The 16,432-nt window shown below is 40.7% G+C and overlaps 1 pseudogene; it reads right to left on the reverse strand.

Moving 5' to 3' along the window:
- The window catches only part of LOC113774388, a 135,403-nt pseudogene that overhangs the window by 32,908 nt on the left and 86,063 nt on the right, over positions 1–16,432 (reverse strand).

A 16,432-nucleotide genomic window follows, 5' to 3' on the forward strand; every position in this document is an offset into this window, starting at 1 on the left:
TGCATCTGGAGCCGATGGGCTGCAAGCTGACTATCGGCGGACAAAAACGGTGGAGGTGCCGCAGAGGACAGTCCGGGGTCCTCCCGGACCAGTCGAGGGGGCAGATCCACTCAAGGGGACTGTGGGCTGTGGGGTAGAGATGGAAGGTTTGCTCTTGCCTTTGTTCTTGGGTTTGGTCATTGGATATCAGTGGACAACACAAAGGCAAAGTAATGGTGCTCAAAATATGTCAACAAACAACCAACAAGGCAAATGATCCCTAGTCATAGCTTCCAAACACAAACAAGTGCAGAAACGGATAATAAACTCACCCCACAAACTAATTAAACCTGTGAACGAAAATATTTTTTCCAAATACTACCAATTCAACCCAAAAATCAATTAATTAGATAAACATAGCAAAATTCCCCAAAAAACTAATTAAACAGGCAACTAGAGTAAAAAATTTCCCCAAATATCACTGGTTGGGCACAACGTTAACCAAATAATCAACAATCAACCCACAGATATGCCACAGCACCCAAACAAGCACAAATTTTCTGTCCTCGGCTAGCAAATAAAAAATCTGGCCTCAGCTAAGAAAGTAAAATTCTGGCATCAGCTAGTAAAAGCTAGTAATCTGGCCTCAGCTAATTAGTGACAGAAAATTAAATAAGAAGTCACCGGAGCGGAAAGCAGGGGTTAAACGGAGCGCAGGGGTGGCACGGAGGAACCTTCGGCACAGAGACGCGCGTGGGTCGTACGCGCGAAAACAGGCGCGGACGTTACGCGTCTCTGATGGTGCGCGCTGCAGCTACTGCTCATGTGTTGGGCCGCGCCTGGCGAGGGGCTGAAGGCTGCTAATGGCTGCAGTTGCTGCTCGCTGCCTGGTACGCGCGAACGGTCAGGGGTTGGGGCTCGCGACTAGAGCGCTTGCGCAGAGGCGCTGCTCACGCTGGGCAGAAATGACGCGCGAGGTGGGCGCGAGCTCGCCTGGGCTGGAACTGGTGGCGGACCGCGCGATGTGGCAGCGAATAGCACGAGCGACGGCGGCTGCTGCTAGCGCTGTTACGAGTTCGGGCGTGAGCTGCTGGGCTCGCAGAGTGCTTCGGCGGCGAGGAGGGCAGCCGCGACGGGCGGCGGCTTGCGCTCTGCGGCGGCGGAAACAAGGTGGTGGCGGCGGACAGCAAGAAAACGGAAGAAGGAGGAGAAAAAGACAGAAAGAAAGAAAGTGTAGGGCTGCGGGTCCTTTGAATTTTTTTTTTCTCAAGGAACCTCTGGCTTAGGCGTGGGCACGCCTAACTGCCCCTAGTATTTTGACCATCCATTGAAAATTTTTGATCCTTTAGCGTGACCACCTGACGTGGGCACGCTTAACTGCTATAGAGTCTTCTGACCGTCGCCTTCCAACTCTTTTTCTCCTACGTGACCACTTAGTGTGGGCACGTCTAGCTGCCAATTTCCTGCCACCAAGCAACAAACTACTAAATGCTACTAACACTTAACTAAAACTTAAAAAAATGTACGAAAACTAAAACAAATAGTCTCGGGTTGCCTCCCAAGTAGCGCCATTTTTTAATGTCTTTGGCTAGACATTGTCATCTTTGCTCAGGGAGGATAAAATCTTGTGGCTCGTTTCAATGTTTCATCCTTTATATAGTCCTGATAACCCTCGTAAATAGAGTAATTCTTGAACACACGAGCTACGATTTTCCTTGGACTAGTAGATGGCGCCAAACAACCAAGTAATGGCCTTAAGTCTTCATTCACTCCTCCGTCACAAGCACTTACTGGTTTGAGATATTTTGTCATCGTGACTCTTAACTTGTTCCTGTCATGAAACTCAAAATTTTCTTGTATAATAAAATCAATCTCACTAACAGGAATTAAAGAATAAGAGTCAGGAAAATATTGATCAAGGAATCGAGGAGATGTCACCGCATTTGGAGATTGTTCACTAGATTCATTCATTTGAACCATTTGATGTTGGGGTCTCAATTCTTGCGCTTCAACTTTCTTTTCAACTGCATCAAGAATAAATACCTACTCGAGAAAAATATAGATTTTGTATATAGCGGTGAGTAGGGTCGAATCCACAGGGACTGGGGATAATTCGTTTCTTCTAGAGTTCAAAGTATGGGGGGATTTTTGGATTAAATGCTAACTAAATAAATTAAATGCAGAAAATAAATAAAAGAAATAATTATTGGAGAAACTCTAGCCAAGGGTACACTTCAGAAATGGTTCATGTACTGATCATCGATTCACAGATAATTCCACATTTAGTAATAGATTAGTTATAGTTGTCATGCACGCGATAAACAACCAACCTTTCCTTAATTTATCGATAGTCAAGGTACGACCGTTAACTATTTCTCTAACTTGAAAACAACCCTAGATACGACCGTAGGATTTAATTTGTAGATTGCATTAATAATTAGAAAGGCCCAATCCTAACTAACAAACACGCTACGAGGGTTTGTTTAAATTAGATCGTATGTTTCCCTGACATAAACCCAATTACTCCAGTTGCTACTGAGATAGAGATAACGAATAATTACGGATTCAATTACCCCTAAATAGCAAATAGCCTACGTGAATAATTAAATATTGCGCATCTATTCAATCATACACGATAGTTATAACAACAATTTAAAGCAGAAAACATACAAATACCAATAAATGAAGGAAACAATTAAAATAATTTAGATCTCACAGTTATTGTTGAACCAAATCTTCAGTTGTCCATTGACTAGAAATAAGAACTTAGTTCTCCATTAATGGAGAACAAGCCGTGCAAAGCAATTGAGAAAAGGTTGACCGAAGTTTTTCTAAGAAAGAAGAAAGAAGAAGAAAAAGACAGAAAGAAAGAAAGTATAGGCTGCGGGTCCTTTGATTTTTTTTTTTTTGAACTCAAGGAACCTCTGGCTTAGGCGTGGGCACGCCTAACTGCCCCTAGTATTTTGACCATCCATTGAAAATTTTTTATCCTTTAGCGTGACCACCTGGCGTGGGCACGCTTAACTGCTATAAAGTCTTCTGACCGTCGCCTTCCAACTCTTTTTCTCCTACGTGGCCACTTAGTGTGGGCACGTCTAGCTGCCAATTTCCTGCCACCAAGCAACAAACTACTAAATGCTACTAACATTTAACTAAAACTTAAAAAAATGTACGAAAACTAAAACAAATAGTCTCGGGTTGCCTCCCAAGTAGCGCCATTTTTTAATGTCTTTGGCTAGACATTGTCATCTTTGCTCAGGGAGGATAAAATCTTGTGGCTCGTTTCAATGTTTCATCCTTTATATAGTCCTGATAACCCTCGTAAATAGAGTAATTCTTGAACACACGAGCTACGATTTTCCTTGGACTAGTAGATGGCGCCAAACAACCAAGTAATGACCTTAAGTCTTCATTCACTCCTCCGTCACAAGCACTTACTGGTTTGAGATATTTTGCCATCGTGACTCTTAACTTGTTCCTGTCATGAAACTCAAAATTTTCTTGTATAATAAAATCAATCTCACTAACAGGAATTAAAGAATAAGAGTCAGGAGAATATTGATCAAGGAATGGAGGAGATGTCACCGCATTTGGAGATTGTTCACTGGATTCATTCACTTGAACCATTTGATGTTGGGGTCTCAATTCTTGCGCTTCAACTTTCTTTTCAACTGCATCTTTAGATTCTTCTTCTTGAGACCCTTGCAGTACCATGTCATTTGTCAGAATAATTGCACTCTCATCGTCCTCATGGTCGATAATAGTCGGTGAGGGCAATTCTTCATAAACTGGAGAAATCAATTTGCTCATTTTAGATGCCCATTCACGCCTTCTTCTTTCATCTCTTCACTCATCTTTTGTGTCTCCTGTTGAAGTTGATGTACCTCCTGTTGAATTTGATATGTGTTAGTAGCTATTAATTCAACTATTTTTTCAAGAGACATACCTGACATGGATGACGGTTCTTGAGACTCTAGCTGTTGAAAATCTATTGGCCTTTGTTGATAATTAAAATTGGAATCATCCCACCATCCTTGCTCATACCCATTTGAATAAGGGTCATACCACGTTTGAGACCAGGGTGAAAAATCTCCATAATTATTGAGTGGGACACTCAGATTATCTTGATATTCGGGGCACATACCGGTTGAATGATCCCTAGCATAACAAATTTTACAGGTTGCAGCAGCCATTCTTTCTCTAATAGAGTTTAGTGCCTCTGAATATGCAAACTTAGCAAAAAAACAAGCCTCATTGCCTTCCCTGGAAACAAAATCCAGTCTATCACCAAAATACGGAGTGTTAGCAGCCATAAACTAGTAAAGAAAAAAAAAGAAAGAAAAAAAAATAAGAGGGGGAAAAAAATGGAATTGAAACTAAAATGAACTAAAAAAAGAAACAAATTAAACAGGCACCAGTCCCCGGCAACGGTGCCAAAAATTGACAGGGGTCGAGCCTGTGCTATAATAAATACCTACTCGAGAAAAATATAGATTTTGTATATAGCGGTGAGTAGGGTTGAATCCACAGGGACTGGGGATAATTCGTTTCTTCTAGAGTTCAAAGTATGGGAGGATTTTTGGATTAAATGCTAACTAAATAAATTAAATGCAGAAAATAAATAAAAGAAATAATTATTGGAGAAACTCTAGCCAAGGGTACACTTCAGAAATGGTTCATGTACTGATCATCGATTCACAGATAATTCCACATTTAGTAATAGATTAGTTATAGTTGTCATGCACGCGATAAACAACCAACCTTTCCTTAATTTATCGATAGTCAAGGTACGACCGTTAACTATTTCCCTAACCCAAAAACAATCATAGGTACGACCGTAGGATTTAATTTCTAAATTGCATTAAAAATTAGAAAGGCCCAATCCTAACTAACAAACACGCTACGAGGGTTTGTTTAAATTAGATCGTATGTTTCCCTGACATAAACCTAATTACGCCAGTTGCTACTGGGACAGAGGTAACGAATAATTACGGATTCAATTACCTCTATTTAGCAAAATAGCCTATATGAATAATTAATTATTGTGCACTATTCAATCATACACAAGAGCTATAACAATTAAAAGCAGGAATCATATAAATACCAATAAATGAGGAAGCGATTAAAATAAATTCGATCTCACAGTAATTACAGAACCAAATCTTCAGTTGTCCATTGACTAGAAATAAGAACTTAGTTCTCCATTAATGGAGAACAAGCCGTGCAAAGCAATTGAGAAAAGGTTGACCGAAGCTTTTTCATCGTTTTCTTTTCCTCTCCCCAAAAGCCGGCTAAGGAGTCCCAATAAAAAGATAGGAATTGTCCTCTTAAAAGAAGACGTCTGACCGCTAGAAAAAGGAAACTCAAGCTAGTCTAATTCATACGTGATTCTGGCTTTGTTCCTATTGGCCGCTGAAAAGAAAAGTAAGCTTCCAAGTCCTTGACGTTTTGTAGGATTAGAGTTTTTATCCTCTACACCTCTGCGGCCCACGAGTCTTGTGATTTCCTGGTTTGAAGCCAGCTATTCCACTCATTCTAGGAAGCTTTCCACGTGCACATAATCCCGAAGGTCCGGCCAAGAAGGCTGGAGTTAGGCGTGGGCACACCTACTCATCAAGAAGTTCTCTGAAATTTGATTTTAAGCACTTTTCATTCTTTCTCCTGAAATAAGCACAAAATACCAAATATAAGTAGAATCCGACGATTAAAATAATATTTGGCTAAAATCAGGGGGAGAATAATTATAAATTTAACAACAAATTATGACCTATCAAAAATCTAATATTATCATATTACTTTAACATCATTGGGATTAGGATTGGAATTAGGTGGTAGACTAAAAAGTAAAGTAATTTTAAAATAATAAAAACATTAAATTCTTTCTTATTTGTATTTTAAAAAAAAAGAATTGAGTTCTCTCCCTTTCTCTGCCCCCTATCTGTCTAATTTTTTTTCAATATTAACAAGATTGCCAAGACGAAAGAAATTAATGTTTTAACTTTTTTTTCTTGATACTAAAAAGAAGAAGAGGCACTCTAAATTTTTTATTATTTTTATTATACAAAGAGGAGGCTACTTTCTTCTAAAATTTTTAACTTCCTAAATTGGTTTAATAACGGAATAAATTGTCTGAAAAATAACTTTAGCGGGTAGATTGATATTGAGGCTATAGTTTTATGGCGAGTAAAGTGATAATAATTTTAAAGGCTAATTGATAAGTCATAATTTGTTGCTAAATTTATAATTATTCTTCTCTTGGTTTTAGCCAAATATTGTTTTAATTGTCGGATTCTACTTATATTTGGTTAATGGTGCCAATTGTAGGAAAAGGAGTAAAACGTGATTAAAAGTGGCAAATTTTCCAATTCATTGGATAGTGGCATGTTTGGGGTTGGTTTCTAAGTCCGAGTCGAATTCAAGGCAATTTTGAAGATTTTAATCTTCATTAGTAGTTTTAACATTGGATTAGGAAACTTGGAATATTTTCTTTTATGGTTTCTTTTCCCATTTAGGAGACTATTTTTATTTGGTAGTAGACTTCAATTAGGAAATAAAAAATATATGGGAAGCTAGATTCCCGTTTGATTAGGAGTTTAGCAAGCAACAAATTGGGGAGGAGCCGCTTGGTCTTTTCTCCTTTAAGGAGACAACGGCCTTCGGATTCTTTTGGGTTTTTTGTTTTTGGCGAAATTGTAAAACCTTTGGCGTGGGGATTTGTTTCCTAACGATGAGCCACTAATCTTCTTTTCTAGTCGAAGGTCAACTTGAAGGCGTGGTTCCGAACACCTGTGAGATAGAATTATTTTACTTGTTTCTTTTATTCATTGGTATTCGTACGTTTTCTGGTTTAATTGCTTAAAATTGTTTTGTTATTTGAATGTCAAGAGCCCGATATTCGAATTAACCTAATAATCTATTGTCATATTAATTGATTGAATCCGTAATTGTTCTATTGATTAATACCAGTGGTGACTAGCATGATTGGTTTCATGTTAGGGAAACGTATGATCTAAGTTAAACAAACCCTCGTAGCGTGTTTGTTGGTTAGGTTGGATTTTTCTAATTCTTATGGCAATTGAGAAATTAATTCCTATGGTCGTACCTAGGGTTATTTCTTGGTTAGGGAAATAATTAATGGTCATACCTTAACTATCGAAAAAGTAAGGAAAGGTTGGTTGTTTATCGCATGTATGACAACTATAACCAATCTAGTAATGAGTAATTGAATTTATCTTTACATCGATGATCAGTTGAATGGACCGTGTCTGAAAAGTTGCACCTTTGGCTAGAGTCGTATTGGTTATTGATTAATGACAGGTCATCGAACCTGTGCAATAATAAAAATACAACCTAGCTACCACTAAAAGCAGTCAATAATTAATCCTAGGTACTGGAGCAGGGACTCTAGGTGTGCAATGGGTTACTTGATTCACCCTGTTCCCGAAGAGTTTGCTTAATCCGATATGCCAGAATTAATTAGTTGACAAAAATTACTAAATAGTAGACAGTGGCAAGAAGGGTCGTCTCCTCAGGGATTGTGGATATTTGTCTCTTTTAAATTCCAATTGGTAAGGGGGGGATTTCACCGGAATGAAACTAAAAACAATTAAACAATTCAACTAAAAATAAATAATTAACTAGCACGAATATAGCAAGAATTAAATCTAGAATAAATAAATTATAGCCGAGGATGCAACTACTCAGATACAATCCATCTATCCGATCATTGATGCAAGAGAGGTTTACTTAATTTATTTAATAGACTAGTTATAATCGCCGAAACACTCTAACGACCAATTTTTTCTTAAATTATTGATAACCAAGGTACGACCATTGATCACCCCTAACCAGAAAACACTCCTAGGTACGACCGTAGGAATTAATTTTCCAATTGCATTAATAATTAGAAAAATCTAGCCCTAATGAATAACACGCTACGAGGGTCATTTAAATTAGATTGCACGTTCCCCTAGTGTGCAAATACACCAGTTGCCACTAATATTAATCAACCAAACAATTACGGATTTAATTGACTAAATTGGCACGAGATTAATAAATCGCATTGAACATCGGGCCCTTGACATCCAATTAATAAAATAATCCCACGAAAATTCAAGCAGACAACGTGCAAATATTAATAAATTAAGGAACACGTGAAAACTAATTAGATCTCACAGATTTTTGGGACTGCGCTGTCGAGTCGACCCTTGACTAGTTGGAAGATTTAGCCATGCCGCATAATTAAATCACCACACGAATTAATGGATTGCATAAACATTGCGGTTTTTACTAGAAAGTAAAGGATGACAGATGGTTTTCCCGTTGGGGAATATTGTCGAACACTTGGCGTGTGTCAGAGGCCAGTCAAAAGAAAGAAAACTAGAACTAAACTAAAGCCGTCCTTTCCTACTCTACGTTGTCCCTCTTTAAAGAAACAAAGGAAAGATGACTAAAAGCTATCTAGGTGGTCCCCACACATGTGGACAAAACCTCCCAATTACTTTTTTCTTCCAAGTCTCTCTACGTTGCTTTCTTTGAAGAGCCCAAATGACTAAATGCCTTTCACTAGCTTGTGGTCCCCCACCAACTCAAGGGCCCAAGGATTGAATCCCTTAGAAGTCTCCATATTCTCCATAAAACCCCTCCTTTCCGGTAGTTTTCTGCTTAATTCCTGAAATTAAGTCCAGGTACCAAATATAAGTAGATATCAACAATTAACACAATATTAGGCAGGGATAAAAGGGGAAATTACTAATAAAATTACTAACAAATGATACCCTATCAATTCCCCCCACACCTGAATCATGCTTGCCCTCAAGCATGGGGACAATTCAACTCAACAATGGTTAGCTTTCACATTATCATTGCCAGCTGTGCTTGTACCAAAAATCAAGATTTAGTGGCTAAGTGTCAAGTCATATCTCACTCGGTTAGCTCCTAAGTTCATAAACCTGTCCAATTCATGGCTAACTCACCTAGGAAATCCAAATATTAACTAGCAATAGTCAGCAATTAAGTCAACTGGCAACCAAAATCTCAACATTACGAACCAAGGATCGGCAGGCCAGCATGATCATAAACTCACATATTTTCCACATCTGATTTCCCCCTTTTTTATCTCTTTTTTTTTTTTTTTTTGCATAAACATTGAATCGCACGAATAATGCTTAGTCCCAAGCTATTCAAGTCTTTTCACTTGAACTCTGATATTTTTAGATGAAAGAGCCCAGTTACTCAACTTTCCAGAACCATTTACTCATAGATATCGCCACTTTTTGACGCGAGAGCCGACACTTGTGGTGAAGACTCCCGGTTACTAGGTGGCGACACTAGCGGAGTATAGCCATACGTTATTCACCGTAAACCACCAAAATACCAAGTAATTAAAGATCATAGCTTGCGTCATGTCCTAAATATGGAGAACTAAGGTCAACAGGAGACCAATCCACACAACCATGCCAGCAAAATATTTGCATTGCCTAAACAAGTTAGCCATAAATTGCAGCAAGTCGCTAAACTCAAAATATTCACCAAGACAGCATGCTCTTACTTGCCACCGAAACTCAATTCATAATGTAAACTACAACTAGCAATAAAGAAGTGAGCTGCCAAAATATTCACCAAGATAACAGCAAGGGAAAAACACCCAAAAGGGATAAAGGAACAACACCTAAACAGGAAACAAAAGGAAAACAATAAAAGAAACGAAAACTGGAAATATCTAGCACCCAAACTGACCCCCCCACACCTAATTCACACATTGCCCTCAATGTGATAATATAACAACAAAAAAAGGAGAGGGGCAATGGTACTTCCCTGAAGTCGTCAAAACAAGGGTGGATTGGGCGCGAATGGAGGGGCAAACCCCGTATGTTGCATAAAAGCTGCCAGATTCTGCGCCATGCTATGCAAGTTGATGCCAATGTGGGTCACACGAGTCTCCAATCTCTCAACGGTTTTCCAGAGTTGGATCCAATCGTCGGCCGATAGGGCGGTAGGTGACGGAGCGGAGGAAGACGGGCCAGGATCGCCGCCCTCAGTGGAAGCTCGGGCAAAAGATGACCGAGGGGGAGGGCGTAGCGGTCCCGGGGGAACAACCTCCCAACCATTGTCGCCCTCCCGAACTAAGCCCATTTTCTCTAAGCACGGGATATCCAAAGGCTCCATTTGACAGGCTATATGTAAATTATGGTTAGAAATATCAAAAACATGCAAATTAATAGCCAAATAAGTAATATAGGACCCAAGAATCAAGGGGCGCTTCTTTTTAGGCAAAATGGACTTGAACTGAGACGCGAACCAACACCCAAGGTTAACCTTAATATTGTTATGCATGCACCATATAAAGAAAAATTCGGACTTAGACAGAATGCCCGAACTATCTCGTCGACCTGAGAAACTATAAGCCAAAAAACGATGGATATAGCGAGACGCCGGGTCCTTCAGATAAGAACCCTTAGATAGGAGAGGGTCATAGTTATCCCTGTCTACGGACATTTCATCCCAAATATAGCGATATCGGGAGAAAAATGGCTGGACGTAGTCACATGCATTCTCGGCATACTCCCTAGACTCAGCATAGGCAGGGTCAATAAAACCAAGGGCCAGGTTGAAGTCGGTTATGGAATGGTGGAACTCCTGACCCATTAAACGGAAACGAATGACATCAGGGGTAGAAACTGTGTAACCAGTGGGAAGGTCGAATTCAAATGTGGCATAGAACTTCCTAACTAACTCAACAAAGGCTGGGAGGTCAGTAATACGAGAATAGGGGAGCCACCCAATGGCCTCAATCAAATCGTCAAAACCAACTCGAATGTTTAGGAGGCCCAAGGTGGCGGCGTCCCTATAACGACAAGGAATAATCCGTCGTTCACAAGTCGCAGCATATCGCCGCTTGTCAGCTGCCTTGGTGAAGTCCAAATGACCCCCAAAATGTGCAGGGTCAGAGATATGGACGCCTCTTTGTCCCCCAAGACGAACCCTCCTCCCAGAGGAGGAAGGGTCGTGCGAGGGGTCAGAGGCGGGAATGGAGTGCTGGGGTGGCGGGGGCTGAGGGATCCTAGACCTAGAAGAGGAAGACCAAGGTTTTACCATGGTGGCTAGCAGTTGGCCCAATCAATAGAAAGTACAAGTCAAGCACCCACAGGCTATAAGAATTACCCAACAAGACAGTAAATGCAATTAAGAAATAGCAACGGTTCCAATGGAGTCCAATATAAGAAACAGAGCAGCCCAAAAGTGCAATATTACTCCAAATACCCCAAGCAAGTCAATTAGGCACAATCGATTTGCAATAAGCAAAGGAAGGGACACAGTAGCCTTCCAATTCAACAAACAGACGCAGAAAGTACCCCACAATACCAGAGGACAGCTCCCAACAATGCACCAAAACAACAAGTTTGACGAAATGAGAGTGGTGCCACTAGCTAATCAAAAGAACAAATTTCAGCACCAGGCCACAATGTCACCCAAAACCACAACAACTGTCTCCAATTGGACAGGCAAATACCCAAGTCAAACGCTCAAAATTAGCACTTGGGTCAAGGAACCAGCAATTCCAGCAACAACCAAATAGAAATTGAGAAAGTTTAAGAATTTTAAGCAACACCGCAACCAGTACCACTGGTGCACAGACAGGAAAGAATTAAATTCAACGGCAGCAACTCAACCACAAGAACTAAAACTGAAAAATAAGGAAGTATCTGCAAATAGAAGCAACAACGATATGCAAAAGTCTCAACCAGTACCACTGGTGAGCCACAGAGAAAAATTAATCAAACGGCCAACAATCTAGCAGCAATTAAACTCAATGCTGTTCAAAATGAAGCCCAGAAAAAAAAACCTCAATCACCCCCTGCTATTAGCTATCAAGAAACCCAAAAAAAAAATGCAAAATCCAGCACTAGAAGAACCAGAAAAAATACTAATTGAGGTTGAAAAGGGAGTACCTCTACCTGTCAACTTGGACAGGTGGGAATGGCGTGGCTGTAGGTGGCGTGAGCAGTGGAGCAGTGGCGGCTAGTGGCGTCACTAGGCCAATAGGCAGCGGCGCGATTGGAGTTGCGCGTGTGGTGGAGCAGAGCGAGAGAGGGCCGCACGCGAGGGCGACGCAGCGTGAAGCTTTGGCAGGCCCGCAGGGTCAGCAGCGGGCGGCGGCTCGTGGCAGCTCTTGGTAGCGCGCGAGGGAGAACAGGGGCGGCGGCGTGCTGAGCTGAGGAGGAGGAGAGCTGGTGTGCGGCGGCTCGCGGGGTGGCGCCGCTGTGGTGGTGGAGGTCGATGAACTGCGAGGAGGCTGTGGTCATGGAGAGAGAGAATCTGGCGGCGTTGGTGAGAAGATGGCCCGGGCAGCGGAGCTCCTGGCGGTGTCGGGTGAAGAAGAAAAAAAAAGGGGAAAAAAAAAGAAATAGGGGCAGCGGGGAAGAAGGAGGAAAGAAGAGAAAGAAAGAAAGAAGAAAAGAAAGAAAGAAAGAAGAAAAAAAAGAGAAAAAAGAAAAGGAATTTTTTTTTTCAAAAACTATCTAACGTAAATCGTCCAAACTTGAAATCCCCCTTTCTTTTTTTTTTAAAAGTTTAGAAAGAAAAATAATCTTTTCTTTTTCTTTTAATGAAAGTAGTAATAATAATAATAATAATAAATTTTTTTAAATATATATATTTTTTTTTTGAATTCATGTTTTGGGTCGTCAAACACCGCGTGGGCACGCCAAAATTACATAACGTCCACTAACCTTAGGAGGCACACACACCGCGTGGGCACGCCAAGATTGGTCTTCTTCCTCTGATCTCAGAGACACCAATACCGTGTGGGCACGCCAAGATTACATTTCCTGATTGTAGTGAAGGAAATATTAATACTGATACTACCCAACGAGGAAACGACAAAATGAAAGAAATAAACAACTAAAAACAATAAAGTCAAAATTCGGATTGCCTCCCAAAAGAGCGCCTTTCTTTAGTGTCTTGGCTAGACATAGCCCACAATTTGCTTAAACCAAGCAAATTGGGTCCTCCAAATGCATCGTCTCCACCTGCTCAACTGGAGCCCCATCATAATATGGCTTGAGACGATGACCATTCACCACAAATTTCTTCTCCGTCCTTACACTCTGGATCTCCACTGCACCATAATCAAAGACATTAGTTATAACAAAGGGACCGATCCAACGAGAACGTAACTTACCTGAAAATAACTTCAACTTCGAATGGTACAGTAGAACTCGTTGCCCACATTCAAACGTTTTCCTAGAAATCTGTTGGTCATGAAAAATCTTATTTTTCTCCTTATAAATTACCGCATTCTCATAGGCTTCATTGCGAATCTCCTCCAAGTCCTGTAACTGTAACTTCCTTTGAATTCCGCCCTCCTCAATATCCATATTGCATTGCTTAACTGCCCAAAATGCTTTATGCTCGAACTCCACTGGAAGATGGCAAGACTTACCAAATACCAACCTATAGGGAGACATCCCTATAGGTGTTTTGTAAGCAGTCCTGTATGCCCACAAAGCATCTTCCAACCTTGAACTCCAGTCCTTCCTATCAGGGCGGACCATCTTTTTCAAAATGGACTTTATTTCCCTATTCGAGACTTCAGCCTGGCCATTGGTCTGTGGATGGTAGGAAGTGGAAACCTTATGAAGTACACCATATTTCCTGAATAAAGCAGCAATTGTCTTGTTGCAAAAATGCGTCCCCCTATCACTCACAACTGCCCGTGGCATTCCAAATCGCACGAAAATGTTAGACTTTATGAAACCTGCTACCACCTTAGACTCATTAGTGCGGGTGGCTTTTGCTTCCACCCACTTCGAGACATAATCCACTACTAGTAAAATGTATAAAAATCCACTAGAATTAGGAAAGGGATCCATGAAATCTATACCCCAAGTATCAAAAATTTCAATGAAAAGCATGGGCACTTGTGGCAGTTGATCCTTTCGGGATAAATTGCCTACCCTCTGACATTTATCACATGTCTTACAAAACAAGTAGGCATCCTTAAATAAGGTAAGCCAATAAAATCCACTTTCCAACACTTTTCTCGCAGTCCGTTTAGGTCCAAAATGACCCCCAAGAGTGACAGAAAGTCAATATAGATTAGAATTCACTTTCACTTACACACCGTCTCATTATTTGGTCTGCACCTTGTTTCCAAAGATAGGGATCATCCCAGACATAGTACTTTGCATCGCTTTTTAGCTTGTCCCTTTTCGCCTTGGGCCAACTTGCGGGCAATTTGTCAGTAACCAAATAATTCACAATATCTGCAAACCAAGGAGGGGATGAATTAATAGAAAGTAAATGCTCTTCAGGAAAAGACTCCTTTAATGGTAATTCCTCCTCCGTTACCAGTATTCGACTGAGGTGGTCAGCTACCAAATTCTCTGCTCCATTTTTATCTCTAATTTCCAAGTCAAATTCCTGCAGGAGCAATATCCATCTTATCAAACAGGGTTTAGCGTCCTTCTTGGTCACCAGATACCTCAAAGCTGCATGGTCAGAATACACAATTACTTTAGCACCTAGCAAATAAGGTCTAAACTTTTCTAAAGCAAAAACAACAGCTAAGAGTTCTTTCTCCGTAGTGGAGTAATTGAGTTGGGCGCCATTTAAAGCTCTAGAGGCATAATATATTGCGTGCGCCGCTTTCTCCACCCTTTGTCCCAAGACTGCTCCCACGGAGTAGTCGCTGGCATCGCACATAATTTCGAATGGGAGATTCCAATCAAGGGGTTGGATGACAGGTGGAGAAGTGAGTAATTTTTTCAACTTTTCGAACGCTTCTTTGCACTCCTCATTGAATTCAAAACTGACATCCTTTTGCAAAAGCCTGAAAAGTGGTGCCCCGATCTTTGAGAAATCCTTGATAAATCTGTGATAGAAACCTGCATGTCCTAGAAAAGAACGAACTTCCCGTACAGTTACGGGGTAAGGTAAAGCAGATATCACATCTATTTTAGCTTTATTAACCTCAATTCCTCTAGACGACACTACATGCCCTAGAACTATCCCGTGCTCAACCATGAAGTGGCATTTTTCCCAATTGAGCACTAGGTTAGTCTCAATGCATCTTTTTAAAATCAATGTCAGGTTATCTAAGCAATCGTCAAAACTATTACCATAGACACTGAAGTCATCCATGAATACCTCAATTATTCTCTCCACATACTCAGAAAAAATGCTAATCATGCACCTTTGGAATGTTGCAGGGGCATTGCACAATCCAAATGGCATCCTTCGGTAGGCAAAAGTGCCAAAGAGGTAAGTGAAAGTTGTTTTCTCTTGATCCTCTGGCGCAATTGCTATCTGAAAATAACCAGAGAAACCATCTAAAAAACAATAGTAGGCACGACAAGCTAACCTTTCAACCATTTGATCGATGAATGGAAGAGGAAAATGATCCTTCTTGGTCACCGCGTTTAATTTGCGGTAATCGATGCACTGGCGCCAACCCGTAGGCTTTCGAATTGGAACGAAATCCCCTTCATGATTTTCTTCCACAGTTACCCCCGCTTTCTTTGGCACCACTTGCACTGGACTCACCCATGAACTATCTGAGATCGAAAAAATAATTCCTATGTCCAGAAGTTTGATTACCTCTTTCTTGACCACTTCCATCATGATGGGGTTCAATCTCCTTTGTGGTTGTCTAATCGGCCTAGCATCCTCTTCCAGGCGAATTCGATGCATGAACACGGACAGGCTTATACCCTTTATGTCCGCAATTGTCCAACCTATAGCTTCCTTATGCTCCCTTAAAACCCGTAGCAGCTTATTCTCCTCCCTGGGTGATAATTTGGATGAGATTATCACTGGTAACGTCTGTTTTTCACCTAGATAGGCATACTTTAAATGCTCGGACAGAGGTTTTAACTCCACTTCAGGTGCCTGCACGATAGAAGGTAATAGCTTTAGGTGTGGTTCAGGCACGAATATAGGAGCGACATCATACCTTAGAAAACTTTGGCCTAGTGAATGCAGGGCTCCAACCATTCTTTGCAAACTGACATCTAACTCCATTTCACAAGTTGCTTCCAGATCCAAATGTTTGGTGATTGCTATCTCCAATTCATCCCTGCCATTAATCTCAAATACTTCATGCACAAAAGGGTTAATTACACTCACAGCAAAAATAGCATTAGAATGACACGGATATTTCATGGCCTCAAATATATTAAAATGAACTATTTCTCCATCAAATTTCATCGTTAGGGTGCCCTCACTAACATCAATTTTTGTACGAGCCGTGCTCAAGAAAGGCCTCCCCAACAAAATTGGTGATGGATTTGGAGAACGTTCATCACCCATATCAAGAATATAAAAATCAGTTGGGAACACTAAATTGTTCACTTGCACTAACACATCTTCTATCACCCCATCGGGATAAGCATTAGTCCTATCAGCCAATTGAATTATAATGCCAGTTTCCTTTAAGGGACCCAAATTTAGA

The sequence above is a fragment of the Coffea eugenioides genome, chromosome 6 (assembly GCF_003713205.1).
Source record: "Coffea eugenioides isolate CCC68of chromosome 6, Ceug_1.0, whole genome shotgun sequence".
Lineage (NCBI taxonomy): Eukaryota > Viridiplantae > Streptophyta > Magnoliopsida > Gentianales > Rubiaceae > Coffea > Coffea eugenioides.